General features: G+C 38.6%; 1 protein-coding gene across 16 annotated transcripts in view; it reads left to right on the top strand.

Annotated features, from left to right (window-relative positions):
- The window catches only part of NRXN3 (neurexin 3), a 984,867-nt gene that overhangs the window by 726,627 nt on the left and 235,598 nt on the right, over positions 1-22,642 (top strand). The gene's annotated exons all lie outside the window — the stretch shown is intronic.

The following is a 22,642-nucleotide window of genomic DNA, read 5'->3' as shown; positions in this document are numbered from 1 at the left end:
GGCGGGGGGGCAACAAACCAACCAACCAAAACCTGATGAGATTCAATAGCAGTAGGATTTATTAAACAATTGTAGAAATATTTGTGGCAGTGCTAATCTGGTGTGGTATATGCATAGTCATGAATACAGCTGAATTTATGGTGCAGAGTATTACTTATTCTTTGAAATCAAAGAATGAAATGGTTTGGTGTTGGATTTTTCCTCAGTGAGAAAGTTAGGTGACAACTGAAGAGATCTTCAAGTTGGTACGACTGATGCTTGCTTTAGCAGGGTAGTTCAAAAGAACAAGAATTTGATATTGTTAGCACAACATGGCTTTGCAAGAAGAAAATAGACTTTTTTTGAGAACAAATATTATAGGGAAACTTGAGTGAAGATGGCCTTAGGGAGAGTCAAATTCTTTGAGAAAATGAGAACACCAGAATTAGAAACTTTTGGAGTTTGTTATTTTATGTGATGCTCTGAGAGCAGAAGGAGAGGTGGTTTGCTTTGTTTCCTTTGCAAACAAAGTAGCCAAAAATTTTCCTAGAGGTAGAAAGTGGTCATATTATTCAGTGCTCAGATTATTTCTGATGTTTTATGCATTAATTCATGGTGGACAGGGAATGGGCCATTTACAGGTGTCGAATGACCTGGGGAGTTGTTGACATTTCACAGAAACTTGAAGATAGGAGTAAACAGGAGGAATGCCAGGGGCCAAAACAGACCTAAAGCTAATGACTGAGGGTCTTAATCTGCTGCTGGAGTTTGCCACATTCAGAATTATGCTGAAGCACTGGGTATGTTGCAGAGTGGTTTTGAAACAAGGGTCAGGGCTAGTACTCATTGGCGGCATTTTAAGTGGTTTTATTTTTTATTTTATTGTAAAATTCAGATTTGTTTGAATGGGTTAGAATATGGCCTTGATTCATCAGACAGTCACCAATTCTGTTTTCTCTGCAAATATTTAGTTTGGTTTTTGTGCTTGAATTAAAGATCAAATTTTGGCGCTTTTTTTTGCCTTTTTTTTTTTTTTTTTAAGAAAAACACATTTTCTTGCTCTCTTAAAAACATAATGAAACCCAGAAGACTTTGTAAAACTGAACAATGTTAAGCCTGATGGATTGGAATTCTGTAACTCACCTTAAGTGGTTGGATATGTTTGAGCACGAGAACGTGTACTCTTCAGACATTATGATATGTGTAAAATTCTGTCACTTAACTGGAGAGCTGTATGCCCAGCATGTGAGGAGAGAGGCAGAGATATGAATTTGTTCAGTCTTAGAAAAAGAAATCTAAGATGGGATCTTGTTGCTCTTGGCTGCCTAATGGAATGTTACAGAGACAATGGAAGTCAGGCTCTTCTTTGTGGTAGTCGGTGGAAGTGAGAGGGGAAACGGACACAAGTACTAAAATGAAAATTTTAATCCTGTTTTAAGACGAGAACTTGCACAATGAGACTTTTCAGCATTGATGATGAAGACACATGGTTTTTCTCTATATCTTGATCTCAAATATTATCAACTGTACCCATAAAATTGAGTCCAACTGAACTTTTTATGAGTAGGGGCTTTTTTTTAACGTTATAACCAATTTTGCTAGATAGAGTGAAACAAAACAAACAAATTTAACCTGAGGTGTAAGCATTCATAAAATAAAAACAAACAAACAAACAACAACAACCCCCCCGCCCCCCCCAAAAAACCAAACCACCAAACGTGACTTTATCTTTCTAGTCAGTTTTGGAAAGGAATGGAATGAAAGCTTTTCTGTTTCCTCCCAACATATTTTATTGAAACTACTCTGAATGGCATGTTGCTAGTTTCAGATTATTTCAGATATCTAAATCAAAGCTATTAATTGTTGTTGATATTAATGCTAAAAGTTCTGTTGAGTCCTTCCTCTGTAGTTTGTCCAGTTTTATCCCTGAAGATGTTCGCTACCAGCAAATATAGAACTAGTTCATCTTTAATTTCTTTCTTGCTTTTGTGGTCAGGATGGATTAGGAGGATTTGCCAGTCATTCATGAGGAGCAAAGGCATGCTGCTGTGCTCTTCTGGGTATGGTATTACTGTTCATTCCATATATCACTGACTCTACCTAAATATTCACATAAAGAATATAGTCAGAGATTCATGCTGTTATACACAATAGAAAAGTTGAAGAGGAACTTTTAAAGCGTTATTGGCTTCTTGAATCTCTGTAAGACTTTGTTATCTCTGGTTTATGGTTCAAAGTCACAGAAGTGAGCTTACATCAGGATTATTTTGGAAAAAGTTGAAATCAGAAATGAAAGGCGAATCTTGAAATGACACTTAGAATGCAAGACTGTATAGGACCTCTTAGCAAAATGCATGCAAGCTTTCCATGAGACCAAGATCTTTCATAACTAACTGAAAACTACTGCATGCTTTACGCCGTCATTTTCAAAGACTCTGTCCATCTTCTTTTCTTCAAAATCTTGTCCTTCCATTAGGCCATATTCAAGTGTCAAGAGAAAAAAGGCAGTATGGATCAAATAATAATAGAAATATGGGAGAAATAACTTTGTAGATCAGAACTATGAAAGCAGATTAAACTGATAATAAAATAAAGCTTTAAAAATGAAAATACTTAAACCATAAAGCAAATGGTAGGAGAAAGAGGAAATAGGTATTCAAACAAGGAGACCAATGCTAATGTATTTTATTTTATGTATATTAAGCAACTTGACTTTTTCAGGAGCAATTTATTCAATAATAATAATAACAATAAGGAAACTGACAGGGATTTTCCTGGATGAATATTGGGGAGGCCTCTTCTTCTGAGGCCTTTCTGGGTAGTCCAGTCGTGGATTTTATTTTGGATGCTATTTGCTGGGTTCTGACCTCCTTGCACTTCCCTGAGTGTACTGTTGGTGATAACAGATGACACAAGCCACCCGGTGATCATTCTTTTTTAATGTGCATCACTAAACTAAAATTCAATCCAAAAGTCATAGTGTATACTGTGGTTTATCAAGATCTGATACTATTTTAAAGCATATAAAAGTGACTCATACTCTGCTAAGGAGACTTTTTAATAGTTTGCCTGCTTCTTTTGAGTATCATGTATGTTCTGGAGTGTTCATTATAATCTCTATTTGTAAAACTTAGAGTAAAAAACTTATACCTTATTAACAAGTTACACATTTGCATTTGCTTGTTTAATTTATGGCCATTCTGTTTGGATTCATTTTTAATTATGAGTCTTTCAGATACTGTGGAAATTTATTGACTAAGGCATCTGTTTTATATGACAAAATATTGTAGCCTCAGATACTATTTTCTCTTCTGATTTACAATGAAGTATAAATTGGCAGCCCTGTGAAAATGGATGGCATACCATCCAGATCAATGTTGTATATGAAGCACAAGGTGTTTGTGTGAACAGACTGTAGCATGTGGAATGAGTGTTGTTATAGTATCAAATCCATCCTTATGAGGTTTTTTTTTCCTGACTATTCATTCAAAGTACCAAGTTCAAACCTGTACCAGAAAATTGCTTCCCACAATGGATACTTAAAAGACTACATGTGTGAGCTGTGGTTGAATGTTTCTATTTGTTAATTCACCTTACACTACCACACCTATTTTGTGATTTAGAACATGCAAAAGTCTTCATAGAAATCGAATGGGGAGAGGAAGACAGCTGCAGGTGATGATGGTTATCATTCTTGTCATGACTATGGAGTGAGAAATCACCCATCCATGTGCACTGCTGGTTTATTCTGCAGTTTTTCATTTTTGATGTGTATTGTAAACTGTCATCTCACCTCTGGCTGTTCAGAAAGGTATTGTGAGACCAGTCCAGATTCTGAATTGCTTGTAAAAAAGAAACTCTAGGTTTGGGCAAAAGTGTTAGTGATTTTGGGAAGAGTTTTGCTGAAGCAGACGCAAGCTAATGGAGATCCATCACTTAACACCAGGCTTCAACTGAAGGCTGCAGGTTTTGATGTAGAACATTCTGATTCTTAAGCAATACATAAGTCTTCCCTGATTTACACATGCCATTGCTAAATGAGAATGAGTACAAATGGAAGAAAATGTATGTGTACGTTCTGCTAAATTTGTTCAGTTATGCTGTGATTGCCCAAAGTCTGTGTTTGGGTTTTATGCTTGTGGAGACAATTCTGGCTCCTCTCTACAAAGTCTCCTGGAGAGCAGATATAGAAGTGGCAGAAGAATTGGAATCAGGAGAAGGATAACCACAAACAGTGTATGATGAACTGAATAGCTTAAGGGCTACACTGAGATAATAAATGGAGGCAAAATATAAAGCAGTTTGTCTTTTACTCTTCTATAACCAAAATCACCTTGATGCAAAACATTTCAGCCTTTCTTCAACCAAATTCAGAGTGGGCATTAAAAAGATAATATTTTTATAGCCAAGAAAGTAGAAATAAGAGAGTTTCCTTAAGACTAGCCTTTTTTATTTTGCAGGCAGTATACCAAGAGAAGCTATAGGCCATGAAAATGTGGGTGATCTGCTTTGATCTCCTGTCTTGTGTTTTGCTTATTTTATTATAGCTACCTTTTATGGTTACAGTGTTCTCTTAGTGTGTGTTTCACCGTGTTAGACCTCCTTTTTATTGTTGTATAGAGCTCTTAGTTTGAGTTGAATTTTTTTGAATACAAATAATTTCACTCCATCATATTTTGATCTTGTTTGCATTAATGTGCTTTCAGAATAGTGCTATTGTTCTTGACTTTTACGGGCATTAAACCAGTACAGAGTATTTGAGTTTGATACAGTTCTTGGAGTACACCAGAAGTGGCTAAGCATCAGTGTCTCATAAGCAATTATCAGTTCCAAAGTGTTTAATACCCACATGGCAAACATATAAGACTTCAGCATTGTTATTTTACCTGAAAGAGGCTATATCTAAATGAGCCTCAAATTTGACATATGCATGTCAGTGGCTGTTTTGTCAGCTGGTGTAAAATTGCCAAAGTTGTGGTGTTGGTTTTTGTGTGTTTGTTTTTGGTTTTTTTTTAGTGGAAGCATTCTATTTAAACACTCAAGGATCCTGTCCCCAAATGCCCTCACTCTTTTCCTATCCTTTTCTAAACTCTTTGGGTCTACGAAGTCCCATGTGTTTGTGCATGCTGCATTTATTATTCCCTAGAGCACAGAAGAATTAGTAAAGGAAAACTAATTTGAAAAAAGAAAATGGACCTTCAGTTTTCAAACCAGCTTTAAAATGTGTTATTGTTACTTATGTTTTTACTTTGAAAAGGTAGTTAAGATCCATTTTTCATATATTTGAACAAGTTCACATTATGCATATGAATAGTCCCTCTCTTTTCACCAACTCGCTCTCAGGAAGGAGTCTCTGTGGTAGGAGATCACGAGTTGAGACTAAACCTTTGAAGGTTAAGGAGGTTCTCATCCCACCGTGCCTGTTTATGGCTGCATAATTTGGCACTATGCGACATCAAGTTATCTCAGTGACTTTCTGAGCTTCGGTCCCTGCTCTGTTGCCAGTGTCTACCAGGTGTATGAATGTATGTAGCCAAATGGTGTGGGCAATGGCACGCTGATGTCCTGTGGCTAAAGATGATGCATTTTAGATCCCTAGCTCCATTCAGGCAGTGAGGAAGCTCAGTGCTTTGATACAGAGATTCATTAACTCCTCGCTCAGTGACAGTTTGTACGTAAATTTTAGTGCTTTTGCTGTTGTTATTGAAGGTTGTGAAGCTGATTAGAGAGATGGAAAAAAGAGCTGGTAGGGCAGTGTTAGCATGAATGGTAAAATTTCCAGTTAGACCACAAGTTAGCCTGATTAGAGTCACAAACCTGAAAATAATCTTGAGGCTTTGGCTCTGCAGAACAGCTGAATTCAGCTGGACAACAGAGAGTGAAAATTAAGAATTGGAGGAGATAGGGGAACAATCAATGGGAAGTTACATGGGTAATTTTGTGAAACCTGGCTTAAAGATATGGGTTACTAAATACACTACCTTTGCTGATTTAGAAGAGAGCGTTGCTGCATCATCAAGGAAGCAGACTTCTACTTAAATGATGATGATATGGTACAGTGGACAGAATTAACAGCATTTTTCAGAATAAATGCCTGCCAATTTTAGTGTTGTACATCTTGCAAAGTCAGACCCTGGTACTTCGGTTTAAGTGCAGAAATAAAACATATGTTCCTATTACAAGCAAAAATCTTAATGAGCTTGCTTACGAAAGAGGTTCATCCCTAAATATGTACCCTCTGTTTAAAATACGTTCTGAGGCTTGGAACTTGTTTAATTTGTGAAGGTTTGTCTTAGGATTTGTTGTAGTTCTATGAATTGCTATTAGATGTTAAATGATCAAATCTGAGTCTCTCAAAGTATCTATCCAAACACACCGTATGGCAGTAAATGTTTTGTAATTGCTTGTACACTGCATAAACAAATACTGTGCTTTGCTTAATAATTATTTTACTGTCTCCTGTGACTGTAATGTTTATGTAGAATATGTCATCTAGGGCTATATTATATATTATAATTTCAGTAAAACTTGAGCTGAATTGCCTTTTCTGTTTTGCAGTACTTCCTTTTACTATTTCATAACTAATAACTGAGATTTTCACGTTTTGTCACACAGTCTTGTCAGTGAGTGAGTAAACAAAGAAATCCTGGGACATTTTTTGATGCTGAGAAAACTTAAATTTTTGCTTTTAATGTTTTTATTTTAAATACTAAATACAACAGAGTGAAGTAGTGTGGGATTTTTTTTTTCTGTCTGGGTTAAAGAAAGAATCATAGATTGGTTTGCATTGGAAGAGACCTTAAAGATCATCTAGTTCTAACCCCCCTGCCATGGGCAGAGACACCTTCCCTAAACCAGGTTGCTCAAAGGCTCATCCAGCCTGGCTGTGAACACTTTCGGAGATGGGTTATTCATGACTTCTCTGGGCAGCCTGTTCCAGTGCCTCACCACCCAGATTGCTTCAGAAACCCACACAATCTCCAGTGAAATTATTTTCTTGACATAATCAAGACCTGAAGGAGATAAGTGTGAGGTTTTTAGTTTTGATTCCAAAAGATACTAAAATCTTTTAAATTTGTAGACTCTAACAATTGGCAATATAGATTTTTGTCCTTTACAAAAAGCACCAAACTTACAAGCTTGTCCAGGCTAACCCATCTTCTCTATGCTTGCATAAATTGCACTAATAGATTCTAAATTAAATCTTTTTGTAATTAAAGCCTTTATCACCTTCTCCATGTTTGCATCAAAAAAGTAAAATAAAATTCTTGATCTTCGTGTTAATGGATAGCAGCAGGATACGATAATAACTCACTGTGCATTCAGACATACGGAGTACTACTCAAAAGCAATTAAACGAGGGCAATTGTCAGTTTAATTTACCCTGGCTTGGTATCTGATGTAACCTTCTCATCAAAGGTTAACAACTCTTTGATACTACATCAACTGCAGTGAAATGAATTGTTTCTCTATTAAGCCTCCAGGAAGAACATCTTAAACAGGAACATATTATTGAATCTTACTAGAAAAATATAAACTTGATCTAATCCAAACTATGTTACACTTGAATTTTAAGGGATTTCAAAACTGAGTGCAGGGAAAAGATAACTTGATCACTGATATTCAGCTGACTGAGATGAAAATGAGCTGTTCTAGAGAACATAAGAGACTAGTCCTGCACAGTTTTACATGGGAAATGAAAGGCAATGCTGCCTTTTCCTGTTCTACCAGGACACTGCAGAGAGGATTTTGAGGAGAAAGTGCATTGAACTGGAGTTTGGCTGGAACTCCAACACCCCAGTGCTTATGACTTTCTCTGACCATAAATTTTCAAGAAAGGGGCACAATTCTTATTCAGTAGCATTACATTAACAGTTACTATCATGCCTAAAACGTACATATGCATTTAACTTGAAAACAGCTGTACAATCACAATCCATCACAATATCTCTCTGAAGGGTACATGTTAGAGAATGAGAAAATTAAGTCCTTAGAGATTAAATAATGTAACATGTTAAATGATGTAGCTGTAGCTGTTGCCTCAGAATTTGAGCTAGCTGGCTCTTAGACCTCAGTAAAGCCTTTGACACTGTTTCCCACAGCATTCTGCTGGAGAAGCTGGCAGCTCATGGCCTGGATGGGTGTACTCTGTGCTGGGTAAAGAACTGGCTGGATGGCTGGCCCCAAAGAGTTGTGGTGAAAGGAGTCAAATTCAGTTGGTGGCTGGTCATGAGTGGTGTTCCCCAGTGTTCAGTATTGGTGCCAGTTAAGTAATTTTGCAGGCAACACCAAGTTGGGTTGGAGTATTGATCTGCTTGAGGGTAGGAAGGCTCTGCAGAGGTATCTGGACTGGCTGGATCGTTGGGCTGAGGCCAGTTGTATGAGGTTCAACAAGTCCAAGTGTAGGGTCCTGCACTTGGGTCACAACAACCCCATGCAATGCTATAGGCTCAGGGAAGAGTAGCTGGAAAGCTGTCTGGCAGAAAAGGACCTCGGGATGTTGGTCGACAGCTGGTTGAATATGAGCCAGCAGTGTGCCCAGGTGGCTAAAAAGACCAACAGCATCCTGTCTTGTATCAGACATAGTGTGACCAGCAGGACTAGGGAAGTGATCAACCCCTGTACTTGGCACTGCTGGGGCCGCACCTCGAATCCTGTGTGTAGTCTTGTGCCCCTCACTACAAGAAAGACATTGAGGTGCTGGAGAGAGTTCAGAGAAGGGCAATGAGGCTGGTGAGGGACGTGGAGAACAAGTCTGATGAGGAGCAGCTGAGGGAACTGGGGCTGTTTAGCCTGGAGAAAAGGAAGCTAAAGGGAGACATCGCTTTTTATTATACAACTACCTGAAAGGAGGTTGTAGCATGTAGGGTGTTGGTCTCTTCTATCGAGTAGCAAGTGACAGGATGAGAGGAAATGGCCTCAAGTTGCGCTACAGGAGGTTCAGATTGGATATTAGGAAAAAAAACTCTTCACGGAAAGGGTTGTGAAGCATTGGAACAGGCTGCCCAGGGAAGTGGTGGAGTTGCCATCCCTGGAGGTGTTTAAATGACATATAGATGAGGCTTCTAGAGACATGCTTTAGTGCCAGAGTTAGGTTATGGTTGGACTTGATGATTCTGAGGGTGTCTTCCAACCAAAATGATTCTGTGATCTTTTCTTAAATCAAAAGGCATCTCAGTGCTTCATTCACCATCCTGAGGGAGTGGTTCAATACCAACAGGTAGGGCTGGGTAGTGGCCTTGGAAAGCTGATGTTGCCAACATCTCCTGCTATTGCCCGCAACATATGAGGACCAATTTCACAGCAGCAGGTGGTGCGTGGTGGGGTTTTTTGTTGTTGTTATTACTTGTTTTTTCCTCTCCATTTCCATGCTGATGGGGCCTACGCTTGCTTAGGTTGTGCGTTGTTGGGATCAAGGCTGAAGTGGTATTATTTGTGCTAATAAGCCTCTCCTGTTAGTTAACCTTTCAGTACATAAAGCATGATTGAACTGAAGGCTTCCTGCTGGTTTGAAAGGCTTTTATGTTAAATACATGATACAGGCATTTTCCTCTTCCGTCTACTTATGTAAAAGAAGTGGGATGGGGGAGACTGCAAACACATAGTCTAAAACTCAGTTGAAGTAAAGCTTATGTAGTGTGAAAGCTCTCTTAAATATCTTGGCATATCTTTTTCTGCTGCATTTAAATTCTTGGTGCTTTGTTTAAGCTATTTGCAGCCTACAGAAAGAGACTGACAGCCTCATGTAACTGCTATAATTTGGGCCAGTGTAAAGCATCAGCTATATGTTTTTGCCTATACCTGATAACCAAGTATGTTACTAGCTCTGACTGTCCAAATTCACTTTCAGTGCACACAGCCCCTGTTTTAGCTTATTCTTCATTCTTGTCAATTACTGGTGTCAGGAGTGCAGTTTCTGGAAGCTGGGTAATAGATATTGTTAAGCATGACAAAGAAAAATATCTTACGCTGACTCAGGCTTCCTTTGCTATCTTATAATATCTTTCTTATTCTATTATTTTTAGACAATCTCATCTGAAAGCCAGTACCATGTACAGGATGTTGGGTTTTGGATAAATTTGGATACAAATCCTTTAGTATGATGCTGCTGAGCCTTGAAGAGTTGGTAGGATTAATCTGTTCTGTAGGGAATTATGTCATGCTTCTAGTATACTATTTTAACTAGCAATAGGAAGCATGAAATCCTCTAACTTTTCAGGCATTTTCCACTTGTTTAAGGGCAAATGATCTAGTCTGTGTCTTCGGGTGCATAGCTAAAACAATTTTTGCATTCTTGTTATCTACAAGTTACACTTTCATAGATGGCATATTGTATCCCAAATATATTTAGAGAGACTAGGCCTTCAATGGGCAAAGATCTTTTGGTATAATTCAGGTTGTCAACACATGCTGCAGAAGTAAATGTGTCTCCACAACAAAACAGAGAGTTTATTACAAAATTTCAATAGTAGCCAATGGATTTGCTCATATAATGAGCTGAGCAACATGTGTAAAAAATTTGGGACTTACCAAAAAGTAAGTTATAAAACCAGAGGGATGTCAAGAAGAGGTAGGGTTTCCCTTTGGGTGCTGTTTTCTGTGTGGTGTTGCACCAGGTACTGAAGAGCTGGGCAGGAAGAGTCATTTAGAGAAGAATTTCTGATGTCGTGGAGTGTGTAAGCTTACACTCCACAGCATCCAGCATCCTAGGGAGTGTGGGACTGTCAGCACCTTTCTGCAGATAACAGTTTTACAGAACTATTGCATTCAATCACTTCTAAGACTTGATTTTGCACTCTTACAGTTTTCGGAGGGTTTTACAAGAGGAAATTAGTCCATTGTTCTGTTACACTGAAAGGATTTTTCTGTGATGTTGTAAAATCTAACTGTACTGATTTGTCCAGTTGTGAGAATGGATAATTTTCTTCTTGCATTTATTACTTTAAATAACTTATATGTCCTTTCATGTCCTTACATGTGCAAGTCTTCTCTGTTTCCTTTAATGAAGAAAGGTAGTTCTTAGTGTTGTGCCTTTGCAGTGTATTCTTGTCTTCTCTGTGCTTCTGTGGAGAAGGGAAGGTGGTTGTCGTTTCTCATTTATATTTATTACAATTTTAACATGCAGGAAGCCAAATTAAATATAGTCTTCCTACAATGGTTACCATTACCTTAATTTTTTCAAATGACATGAGCTCTATTTTGGTTCGAGTCTATATGAAAAAGATATGTAGTTCAGACTATCTTAGATGTTAGAAAACTGTTTTGCTTGAAACCGATTTTAAAATCTTCATTGGTTTCCTGTGTAACAAACATGATCGCTTTCTGATGAGAAAAATCATTGTTTAGTTTTGGAGCTTCCCAAGTGGATGAGGTTTTCAGGGTTGCTGGCTGTGCATCTTAATTTAGGGAACACAGGACAGGGAGAAGACTATATCAAGGGGACATCAAGCCCAGTCCCCTGCCCTCACAGGCAATTGCACTCTTGCTTCCTCTTTCCTGGCTCTATGAGATATATCTCATCTCTTCTGGTTTTCTGTTTCTGCGATTTCTCTTCAAGTGCTGTTCTAAAATCAGATTTTTTGTACAATTTTTAAGTTTAACTTATTTTCCAATCTATATGTATTCATATATGTCAATTTAACCTCCACTTGTTTTGTGCCGATATCATCCTTCAGCTCCTCTCTGTTTTTTAAGTTTATCTGTCAGTTGCGTTTACATAGAATTGTATTGCCTGTGCTTTGTGTCAGCAATGCCCCCCCCACCAGCCCCCAGGCTCTTCTGGGCAATCTGTGTAGCACAAATGATTCTATCAAGAAGATATACCAGGGCTAGTGCAAATTCGAACTTGCAAGTCCACAAGTTGCAGCTGCAGGCAGGTTTCACTGCTTCTGCTCCTGAGAATGTTCAGCTATGTTCAGGAGGATCTATTCACTCAGCTGCAGCACCAGATAAGCATTGCTATTTTCTTATAGACCCAAGTTGGGTCTTTGCAAGCTGCATTTGGGTATCTTTGTACCACACATTTGGTTCTGAGCGTGGTTGGCTTTGTAGACCCAGCTCAGTGCGTCTTCACACAAATGTTATCCAGTCACATTTGTTTCAAACCCCTTTTACTGCAGTGGTGTGATCAGTTTAAAGCATGCATTCTCAACCGAAGGCTTCATTCTCTTCTAATGTGGTGGTATTCAACATAACTTCAACACTTTGTATATGTATTTCTTTTCTCTGAACACTTCTATTTTTCCAGCTTTCAGCGACAGCTGGTATTAAATGATAATGCCGGGTTAGAAGGGAGAGGGCCTGTCCTCTGGTTTCCTATTGTCAGTCTAGGAAATAAGCATTTTGACACATTAGATGACATGTTGGCTCAGTTTATAAAACCTGTATCAGAGAGGACATCATATGATATGTAGTCTGGACCCTTGCAGTGATTCCCAAGATGGTTAGTAATGGGCTTGTGAACTTGTGACTAGAGAATGGTAAATCTGGCCTTAGAGATAATTGAAAAGACATCACTTGTAATGTGAGCAGCTGTACTGAAGGATGATCGCTGCTCTTTGGGGACAGAGGATAATACCTTGTTGCACACAATTTCAAAGCCCTGCACCCAATATTGATCTACTTTGGCCATATCTTAACATCCCTTAATCAGTGGCACAGTGTATTTCCCACTTGCCCTACTCCTGTCCCCCTCCTCTCACAAGAGGTATTTGTTAGCAAACTCATTTAATGTCATTAATGAAAAACTTAGGTTACAAAACTGACTATGAAAAGAAGTAATATGTAGGAAAATGAGACCTTTATAGAGGCATAGAGAAGGAGTATTTTGTGTTTAAAAATGTAGGAATAGGCAAAAAGGAGGAATGTAAGCGCTTTAGCCCACTTCATTTACATATTACGTGGTGCTTTCAGCATTGTTCTCCACACAACTCCTGATCTTAATCTGATAAACATCATAGTGACTGAAGTGATGATAATCCAGCAGACTTCTTGATATTGTTACAGTGAGATGTATGTGGTACCTGATTCTCGTTTCTTTCTTCTTTGAATGAAACATCCTTGAGCAGAAGTGGCAAATTCTAGTTTTTTAAATGACTTTAAATATATCAAGGTTGTTATTGTTGAAGCAATTTTTTATTTCTACAGAGGTATTATGAGTGCACAATCCCTTCATTAGCATTCGTGGAATTGTGCTAGAATTCGGCTTATGATGCATGTTCCCCAGTACTTGCTGAAAGAAGTTCCTGGTTTGGAGCTGCCCATGAAGGTGACACTCAGCACTGATGGTTGCTGGTTCCTTGGATGCCAAAGAAAAAAAATAATTTAGCCTCTTACAGAAATTTCTTACCTTTCACATCTGCATTTCTGTGTCAAAAGCCACCCTTTTCCTGGGAGGGTGAGTTGCTCCTTTACCAGAACTGCTGATACAGTAAGTGGTTTGGGGGTGGGGAGGTCATTCTTACCACCTGGGCAAGGCCAGGTCTGAGGAATGCATTTGAGCTAGTTGAAACTCAAAGCTTTAGCTGCTGAGCATAGTTCAGTGCTTTTTAAGAAGTCATTAATTTTTAATGTTGTTGTGTTTTTTGGACTGCAGTGCAACTAGAACAAATTCTTTGTGCTCACTGCTTATTGGAATAGGCAATAAGTTCCTGAAACCAGGCACATGTTGGGCAGGATAAGTTCATCTGCAGGACTGCAGGACTGCTCTCTAGTGGGATTGTTGCTTTCTGTCTTTATCAAGTGTGATGCCTAGTGGCATTGCCTGTCTTCATTTGAATTATGTTTTTGCTAAATGGAAGGGTGAAGGGACAATAGTTGCTCTTGTTGCTTGCTTAAAATATGAACAAAGAAAACTACTCCCTACATAATGTGGGACTTTGTTTGTATTGCCTGGACTAAATAGCCCGTGGTCCACTGCACTGTCTTGGATGTATAAATTAGGTCCAGAGATGACTGGAAGCATTATGAATTCTAGCATAAGCAGGCAGATCTCTGCAAAAGTAAATTAATCTGCTGCAAATATGGTTCATCCACAGATGTGAATACAGCTTGTTTAAATGGCACAAGGAGAAGCAAGAGAGGGGACTGCACAGCCATCTGATTGTCTCACATCATACATGTAAAACCATGTATTGGGTGTGAATGGCAAGGTGGCTGAAGGGTGGTCTCTGTGGGACAAGACCAGGAGCTGCTCAGTGCCAGACTCAGCTGGCTCCAAAATGGGCCCACCGCAGGACACGGCTGAGCCCATCAACCAAGCCAGTGGTGTTGGTGAAAGCACATTCAAGAGATGGCAGAAAATGCCAAGAAGGGGAGTGGGGGAGGAGATAAACAGCAGAGGTAACACAAGGTGAGAGGAGGAGGAGGAGGTGCCCCATGGCAGAGCTGATATCCAGGGCAACCTGTGGAAGATCCCAGACTGCAGCAGATGGATATTCCTAAAGGAATTGGCCTGTGGAGAGTCCATGCTGGAGCAGGGGAAAAGTGCAAGAAAGAGGGAGCAGCAGAGAGAAACTGCTGTGTACTGACCTTAACACAACCCCCCCACCCATTGCACGTTTGTTGCCTCACTGAGGAGACTGAGTGTAACTTGTGTCCATAGCAAGTGGGGAGGAGAGGAGTCTGCAGTCAAAAGTGAGGCCGAGCCTCACTGGGAAATGGGGAGGAGCTGTGTTCTACGTATATTTTAATGTTTGTCTTTCTGTTTTCTGCTAACCAAATATAGTAAATAAATATTTATTAACTGGTAATAAATTCATTTCCCCAAGCTGAGTCTGTTTTGCCCACAGTAGTAATTGGTAAGTCGTCTCCCTGTCTTTATCTTGACTCACGAGCATTCTCGCTCCTGTTCTCTTTAGAAGAAGGGAGGACAAACTAGAAAGGAGCGTGAGCAAGTGGCTCGGTGGGGGTTTGGCTACCAGCCATGTCCGAGCCACCACCAGGCATTAGGGGTACAGTTTTGTGCAAATGGGGAGGGTAAAACTCCTTGAATTCTTTTGTTGGTAAACCTAATCCTTCCCCATATGGCTAAGTTTGACACTGAAGAGTGCTTTGAATCTAAAACTGCTTCTTTTAAAATGAGAAAAGAAATAGGTCAAGATAGCTAAAGGTGTCTGCCTTAAAACCAGTAAATTTAGTCTTCAAAGGTTCATCACTGTGTCTCATGCTGACCAGGTTTGTGCTGCTGCTTATGATCTGTGCGTCCTGCCTTCCTTCCCACGTCAGAGCCGTTTGTTAATAGAGTATAGATGGCGTGCTTGGAAATGTGCAGTTCTAAGGGGGAGCAGCAAACTGACTCTTTAGGCAAATTTAGATGAAGCCGTGGAATCTAACTATGCTCATTTAATGCTTTAAAAGAATTTAGAAACCCTCACAGGACCTGGAATTAGTTTTCAAAGTATGGAAGGACTACTGTTTGAAGGTAAAAGGGTGCTTTATTGTACTAATATAAACAACTCTGTTGTCTGACTTTAATGAAAGTGCTTTGATTATTCTTGATAGAAACACTATTCTTTTGAGAATTTTCCTGGAGATCAATATTAGGTCTGAAACTCACAACCCTGGTAGTTTTTGTTGTTGGATTTCTCTGTTACATGTGTCCTTTATGTTTGATTGACAGAATTATCTAAGCATAGACAAAACCAGCATAGAGAAGCATGCCATATAATTTTAGCCCATGCTTCTGAACGCACGGTACTCTTTCTAGAATTGTGTGCAAACCTATTGTCAGTTTCTATCCCCATGTCTGGAATGCTGTGGGCATTCAGACCTTGGGAGCTCATTGACATGACAAGTGGTGTCATTGAAAGAGTACCAAGCCAAGGAGAAATATGAATTAGTATAGATGGAGAGATGATAGTCTTTAAAATGTGGGGGTAAGGGGACAGTATGGTCTATTTGGAACAAGGATGAAACGGGCGTTTCTCAAAGATCTGCCAAGGAAGTACAAATTAATATCAAAATGGTCCAGGCCTTCCTGAAACATTATACAAAGAGGAGTTAAGGTGTAAAACAGTGGTAAAGGTCAGCAGAAAAGTATATGCAAGCAATAACTTATGCAAAATGGAATGTAGGATAAAAAGGGATATAAGATTAATATGATGATTGGATATCTTCTGTAAAATACTTCTAAGCCTTTGCCTTGGACAATGCTCTATAGGCTACACTGACTAATCAAGCAGTGGAATACCTCAGGGAGAGTTGCCTCCTGAGGATAAAAGCTGAAGATTAGAACATGCAGAGTATTATTAAAGATAAAGTTTGTTCTCTAGATTTCTGATGCAAAAAGGAACAGAATATTTTTCTGAAATAGAAAGTTTAATAATGCCTATTCAACAGAGAGGGTGTGGTGGGTTTTTATTAGGTAGGCTTAGATTATTTTTAACAACCTTGGGGGAAGGAATATGATGTCATTTTGCTAGTTCCTTACAATATTGTATGCAGTTTATTGGAAAATGGCTACTACAGTATGTGATGTTACATAACAAACTTATAATCATTCAAGTTAGAAGGTAAAACTTAGCTATAATGCTACAAAAAATAACCCAAATAAGATGAAAAGCATCTTGAAGTTTTGAAAAATGGCAACTGAAAGATACTGTGCAGCTAGGAGTAATGAAGAATGCTGGAGTGGGAAAATACCAGGATAATCATAATCTCCTCTCAAGACAGCTTCTGTTTTGCATTTCCCAAGTCTTTTTCCCTAATTCTACAGTTAACAAGTGATGAGAATTTTACCGCTTTGTATAAGTGATGATTTCACAACTGAGTAGGCTTTCATCTTTAACGTGGTAATAAAATCTTAATATAAATTGTTGAAAAGGCATGTTTCTATTAATATTTCTTAATTAAACATTTTTCTTCAATGATGGATTTATTTTGCAAGGGAAATAAATTTCACATATGTGAAGACAATTAATAGAAGCTCTGCTTTATTTTTCTGAAGATTTTTTTCCCTGTTGGTATTCTGACATCTTTCAAAAATACCTGTCTGTGGCAAACACCTGACACGTCCTTTATGTCTTAGGATGTGTAGAGTGCTTTGACTGATATATTTACTTTCAAATTTATCAAGTGTTGCTGTAACTTTTCTTTATAAAAAATGCAAACCCTGCATAAAAACCTTCTGTGCCTCAAGGTTCAGTGCTTCGTTACCAGCAACACTCAGTGACTCAGATGCAAGACCAGAGCCCACTGCAATGCAGTGGTCAGGAAAGTTTGGGAAGTGGGAAGCAGTTTCATCTTCTGTCTTCTATCACCTTGAATTTGTCCTTAGAAGTCTCCTGTCTAAAAATGCATCTGATGTTTTCCTACTTTGCTTGTGGGGTCTAGTCCTACAACCAGAGTAATACAGTTGCTAAGAGATGTCATCAGCCCTAAAAACCTCTCACTGGCTTATGAATTCTTCTGGATATGGGGAAAGAGAATAGTGGACCAACAGATGAATAATTGATAGCCTTCATTAATGGCTTCAGCCTTTGTAATTAACCTTCTGTTCCATCTGAAACATGTCTACATTTTCAGGTCAAGCACTCTGGGTGGGATACACTGAACTGTCAAAATGAAATATGAAGTGATGTGCTGGGAACTTCAGAACAGGTTACACACAGTACTGGGGAACTGAGGCGAGCTCTGTTTAAAATTCACTGTTGTGTGCCAACTTCATTATGCACACTTCATTACATACATTTTAGATCAGTCCACCCATAATGCCACAGCTGCTGTGTATATGGTAGAAGGAAGGATACTTACTGATCCTGGAATCCTTTATAGAAGAGCCTTGGATGTGACATGATGGGGCAGGACCACTTATATTGTGCACGAACCTCTCCGTGAAGCTCCTGAGGCACAGTATTGCACAGTTACATTCTTCGTCACCACTCACTTTTATTCTTCTGTTGACTATTCCTCAAAACATATATGACTAGCTTCCATGCCAGTTTCCAACTGTGAGATTTTAGAAAGAAGACCCGATTCCTACCCAGTACATGCACACACAGAGAATAGAAGCAGAGGAGTACAAGGTCTACTACCAACGTGGGTTGTTGCTCCCTGGGTGCCATTGAAAATGAGGACAAGAGAACTAGTAATTGTTGTGCCATCTGTCATTTAGTCTTACTGGGGTGTTTCTGTATTTGTTTAAAAACAACCCTGTTGTTATGGTTAAAAATAAAAACCCTGGAACAATCATCACTGTGGCAATAATAGGAAAATATAAGGAAACATACATGGGGAAATACCATCAACAAATTGAAACAAATTCACCCCAGGAACATGATGTAAATTTACGGTAATTATCACTCTCAACTTCAATCTGAGCTGAATGTGACCAAAGCTGACTGACCCAAGTGTAGTTTAATGGGGAAACAGTTGATGCTTCAATAGCCTGAATGAAGAGCTGATTCAGGCTCCATTCAGAAAGAAAAGCTGGTTGGAACTATTGACATTTCTGCTTCTCTTTGCAATTATGAGAAACATTATTGCCACCTCTTGGAAGATGATTAAAATAATTGCCGTCTTTTTGTTCTCCTCCTTCGAAAGCAATCACTGGGTGCCTGCTTCCTTCTGTGTCTTGATGTGTTACGCTTTGAATTTCTTTTGCTAGGGAAAAAGCTAGGATCAGCATAATTGGGCCATTTCCCTGTCACAGTGGTTTCCTTTTGAATCTTGTTACTCTCCGTGGGTTATAGTGAGGTCAATCCTATTCAGTCAAATGGCTGAGCAGATAAAAAGTGTACTAGAGCAATGTACTTGTGGTCCGTGCAGGCCGGAGTGAAAATGTGGAAGGATAGTCTGGGCTAAAGGGGTGCTTTTGCTGGTTTTAGCAACACTTTGCCTACTTAGGACTCGCACTCACCTGAATTTGTCCTGCAAAAAGAACATTTAAGTGGCCTTGTGACATATGAGTCACCACTCATCAACATTAATATCATGCATGATGGCTCTCTGATGGTCCTGTCAACTCTATACTCACTTGCTGTCACAGGGAAGTATCTCTGTTTATTCGTGCAACATCATGGCACAGTGCTACTGGACTGATGCAAGGTGACCTTGCAGTATCATGCAAGTTGTTGCAACATCATAATGCAAAACTATCTCAGATTGATTCCGGGCTGTGACCCAGCATACTGATTATTGATTCATCATTAGGGTTCAGTCTCATACCTGCTGTACCGTTGCCATCATTATTGACTCAGGAGCATGAGGCAAGGTCATTCTGTGAGACACCACAGAGCAGTGTTGAGATCCACTCTCTGCATGTTGATGCAATGCTACTGTATCTGTTGTTACAGTCTAGTTTATCTCTTTATGGAGATTATCAGGTGTTTGGGGCAAAGTTTGCTCTTGCTTGTAAATTATTAATACGACCTTATAAATTGAGTAATGCTTTAGTCTTATTACATACTGATGTTCACAACGTTATAAGCTCATTATTACTTTAGTGAGCCAAGCCCTCATTTGTTGACAGTGTATCTCCATCTCTACTGTCACCATCAAGGCACACAGATATATTGGAAGATCATTATTAGGGATCAGAAATTTTAAAGTCAATAGTTTCTATGGATTGGGGATGAATTTATTATTTTTATTAAATTGTTTTTGAGAAATTATTTTGAGAATTGTTTTAGTACAGGATAGTATTTTATATTTTCAAGCATAGCTCCTGTTGTTTTCAGTTGCAGCTGTGAACGCTCAGTACTTCTGCAAATCATGTCCTGGGGCCTATAGTTGACAAGTAAAAATGAATAGTAAAACAGTTCTGTTTACCTATTTTGAGTATCTGACTGTGCAAATACTCTTCTAACAGTTTTGTGTGTATAGTATTTCCTTGGCTTTAACCAAAACAAGCAAACAAACAAAGAAGATGAGATTCTACCATGGGACATCTCCAGGTTGTAACACAACTGGAATTTCAGCTGTAACTGCACTTTGTTTTGCTACTTGAGCTAACACAGTAACTAATGGGAATAATGTTGGTTTTGTTGTGGGTTTTTTTTTTTTTTTTTTGGTAGCTGTGGTGTCCTAAAGATTAAAGCAGGATTTGTATGGTAATAATAACTTCTATTAGACTACCTAGCAGATTAATGCAAGCAAACTTTTGGGAAAATGGGGTTTTCTTCTTGAAAGCTGTAGTAAGCTGACATTTTTTACCATGCTGCAGGATGTAAAAAAAGGACTTACACGTTCAAAAAATGTAATTTTCCTAGCTGTACCAGATTGGTCCAAGAAAAGATGCCACCTCACTTCATAAACCTTCCCAAGGTTGTCCTTTGTGTAGAGCAATCACTTAAGTGAGTTGAGAGAATTAATTTGATCAGTTGCTCACAAATGTATATGTGTGTGTATATATATATATGTATAGAAATGTTGTGGTTCAAGAAGTCTTGGGGGTCTTCCTGACTCCAAAGAGGAAGAGTATTGAAGGAGCTGAGATTCTTTTGGGGCTAAGATTTCATGAAGCAAACAACTTAAGGCAGATGCATAGTATTGGAAACTTTAGCCTAAACATTTTTAATTTTGCTATTGTAATAGCGCAAAATAAGTTTTAATGGTAAATGTCAAGCACCTTTATTAGGAAGAAGTCCATTCAGTAATAGTCTTTAATGTAGTAAAAGGATCTGTTGATTTTATTCGACTTATCCCCTGATTCAGGCTTTGAGTAGTCCTCATTAATTTTAGAGGTTGTGTGGTGATATTGTTTTACATCATAATATGATCTTGCAGGAGTATATGTCATATGTCAAACACTGGATTATGACATCAAATAAATTGGGTGAGTTGAACAGCATGATGACAAAAAGGCAAGGGGATATTTCTTCACATTGCTAATTAGCAGTGTTACAAAAGGATGCAGAGAAGTGACAAGAAGTAGTTAAAAGAGGCTTTCACAGTGATTTATTTACAGATGGCCTGAGGTTAGTTGAATATTTTTGAAGCTAAACTGTGAGGTTATTCCTTGAGTCGCATAACTAGTCTTTTCAATAACATTAATTTCAACATCTGGAAATTGGTTGGGTTTTTTTTCCTATCCTCCTACAGTTTTAATTTTCTTTCTTGGGTTTTTATATTTCATTCACTTCATTTGTTGGCTCGTGCTTTATGCAAGTTTGTGCCCTTTGCTCTCCAGAGGACTACACAGAAAAATATCTGCATATGCCAGCTCACATTGTTAATAAATGAAAAAGCTATTTGGGAATATACCAGAAATCCCTGTTAGAAATACATGAATATAATTAATGAATAGGCCACAAAGTATATCTGTTCTCCTGGCTCCAAGCAAACACCTCAGCGAAGGAGCGATAACTAACTTCGGCCAGAGTTTATTGGTGTGTGTCTGATTTTGTGTAAAACCATGTACATCGTATAACCACATAAGTTTAACACTCCTATTATAGATGCCTATATCAGAATTTGGACGGCTTTGTGCTGGATGCTACAGGACACTCAGTCTGCGGTCCAAGTTGTATTAATTCAATAGCTGTGAATGTTCTATTAGTCTAAAGGGATAGGACTAGTCATTTTGCCCTCAAAACCGTAGAGTTTTAACTTGTCTGTGTTGGCTTGAGTGCGCACATGCACACAACACGGGAGCTTCAAAAACAGATGGCATATATAGGAGGATGCAAAACAGGTCAGGTAATGAATGCATGAAATGTATTTGAGAAAGCCATCCTCTATTGTCAGTACACAGAATTGGATAGTATGCAGTCTTTTTCTAGCCTTTTTTTCCCATGTAGCACTATGGATATTGTAACACTGCATGTGGGTGTAAAGTCTAACTGTAGCCCTAACCAGATCATTTAAAGTTGTACACATTGTTTCCTTCAGTAGCTCCATCTTTCATTCAAATGATCATCTGTTTGAACACAGTGGCAAACTATTTGAGGGGAAAAATACATCAAGTCTTACAAAGTGATTAATAATGACGGTGCTCAAAGATATTGATTACCCAGGATGTTGTATAGGTTAGGCAGGGTTTCTTACTATCATTTTTGTCAGCTCCAGTATGTTTTCATCTTGTCTTTCTGATGTGGGGACAGCTGCATTAGACGTTCAAACTTCAGGAACCAAATTCTATTGGTAACTTTGAGGTGTTTTTGGGATGCAGATGTTATCTGCAAGGAACCAAAAGGAACCCATTTTTCTGCCCAAATATATTTTTAAAAGGCTCAAATGCATCTATTCCCTCATACATAATTCCCCTGAGATGAATTTGTAATTAATCACTTTAATAAGGAAGAACAGTTAAAACCTGGCTGAGGCTGTTATGCAGAGGCTTTTGAGTGGTGAGACTATGTATGTGCAGAGATGTATGTGTGGGGGGTGACATTGAGGGATAGAAGGCTTGAATATCTGAGGAAAATTATATTTTTAATAGAAGAAAATTATTATTATGTAAACTGCTCCAGATCCTTGTCTTTAATTTTAATTTGTATCTTCAAAATCCTGCTTGTGGTCTTTCTGACTGTGGATTTTTTGAGGTTTATTCATGCAGGGTAGCCCCTGAGGCTTTAGGGATGAGAGAAAAGTGAAGCAGTGGGGGAAGTTTTCCCATCTAATAAAGACCAAAGGTAAAGTGAAAGAAGATCAGCTGTATTTTGAAGAGAGGGGGAAAACAAACAAACCAAACAAACAAAACCAAAAAAACCCCAAACTCACACAC

This window comes from Caloenas nicobarica, chromosome 5, assembly GCF_036013445.1.
Source record: "Caloenas nicobarica isolate bCalNic1 chromosome 5, bCalNic1.hap1, whole genome shotgun sequence".
In the NCBI taxonomy this organism is placed as follows: Eukaryota; Metazoa; Chordata; class Aves; order Columbiformes; family Columbidae; genus Caloenas; species Caloenas nicobarica.
This window is presented reverse-complemented; position numbering and strand designations above follow the sequence as displayed.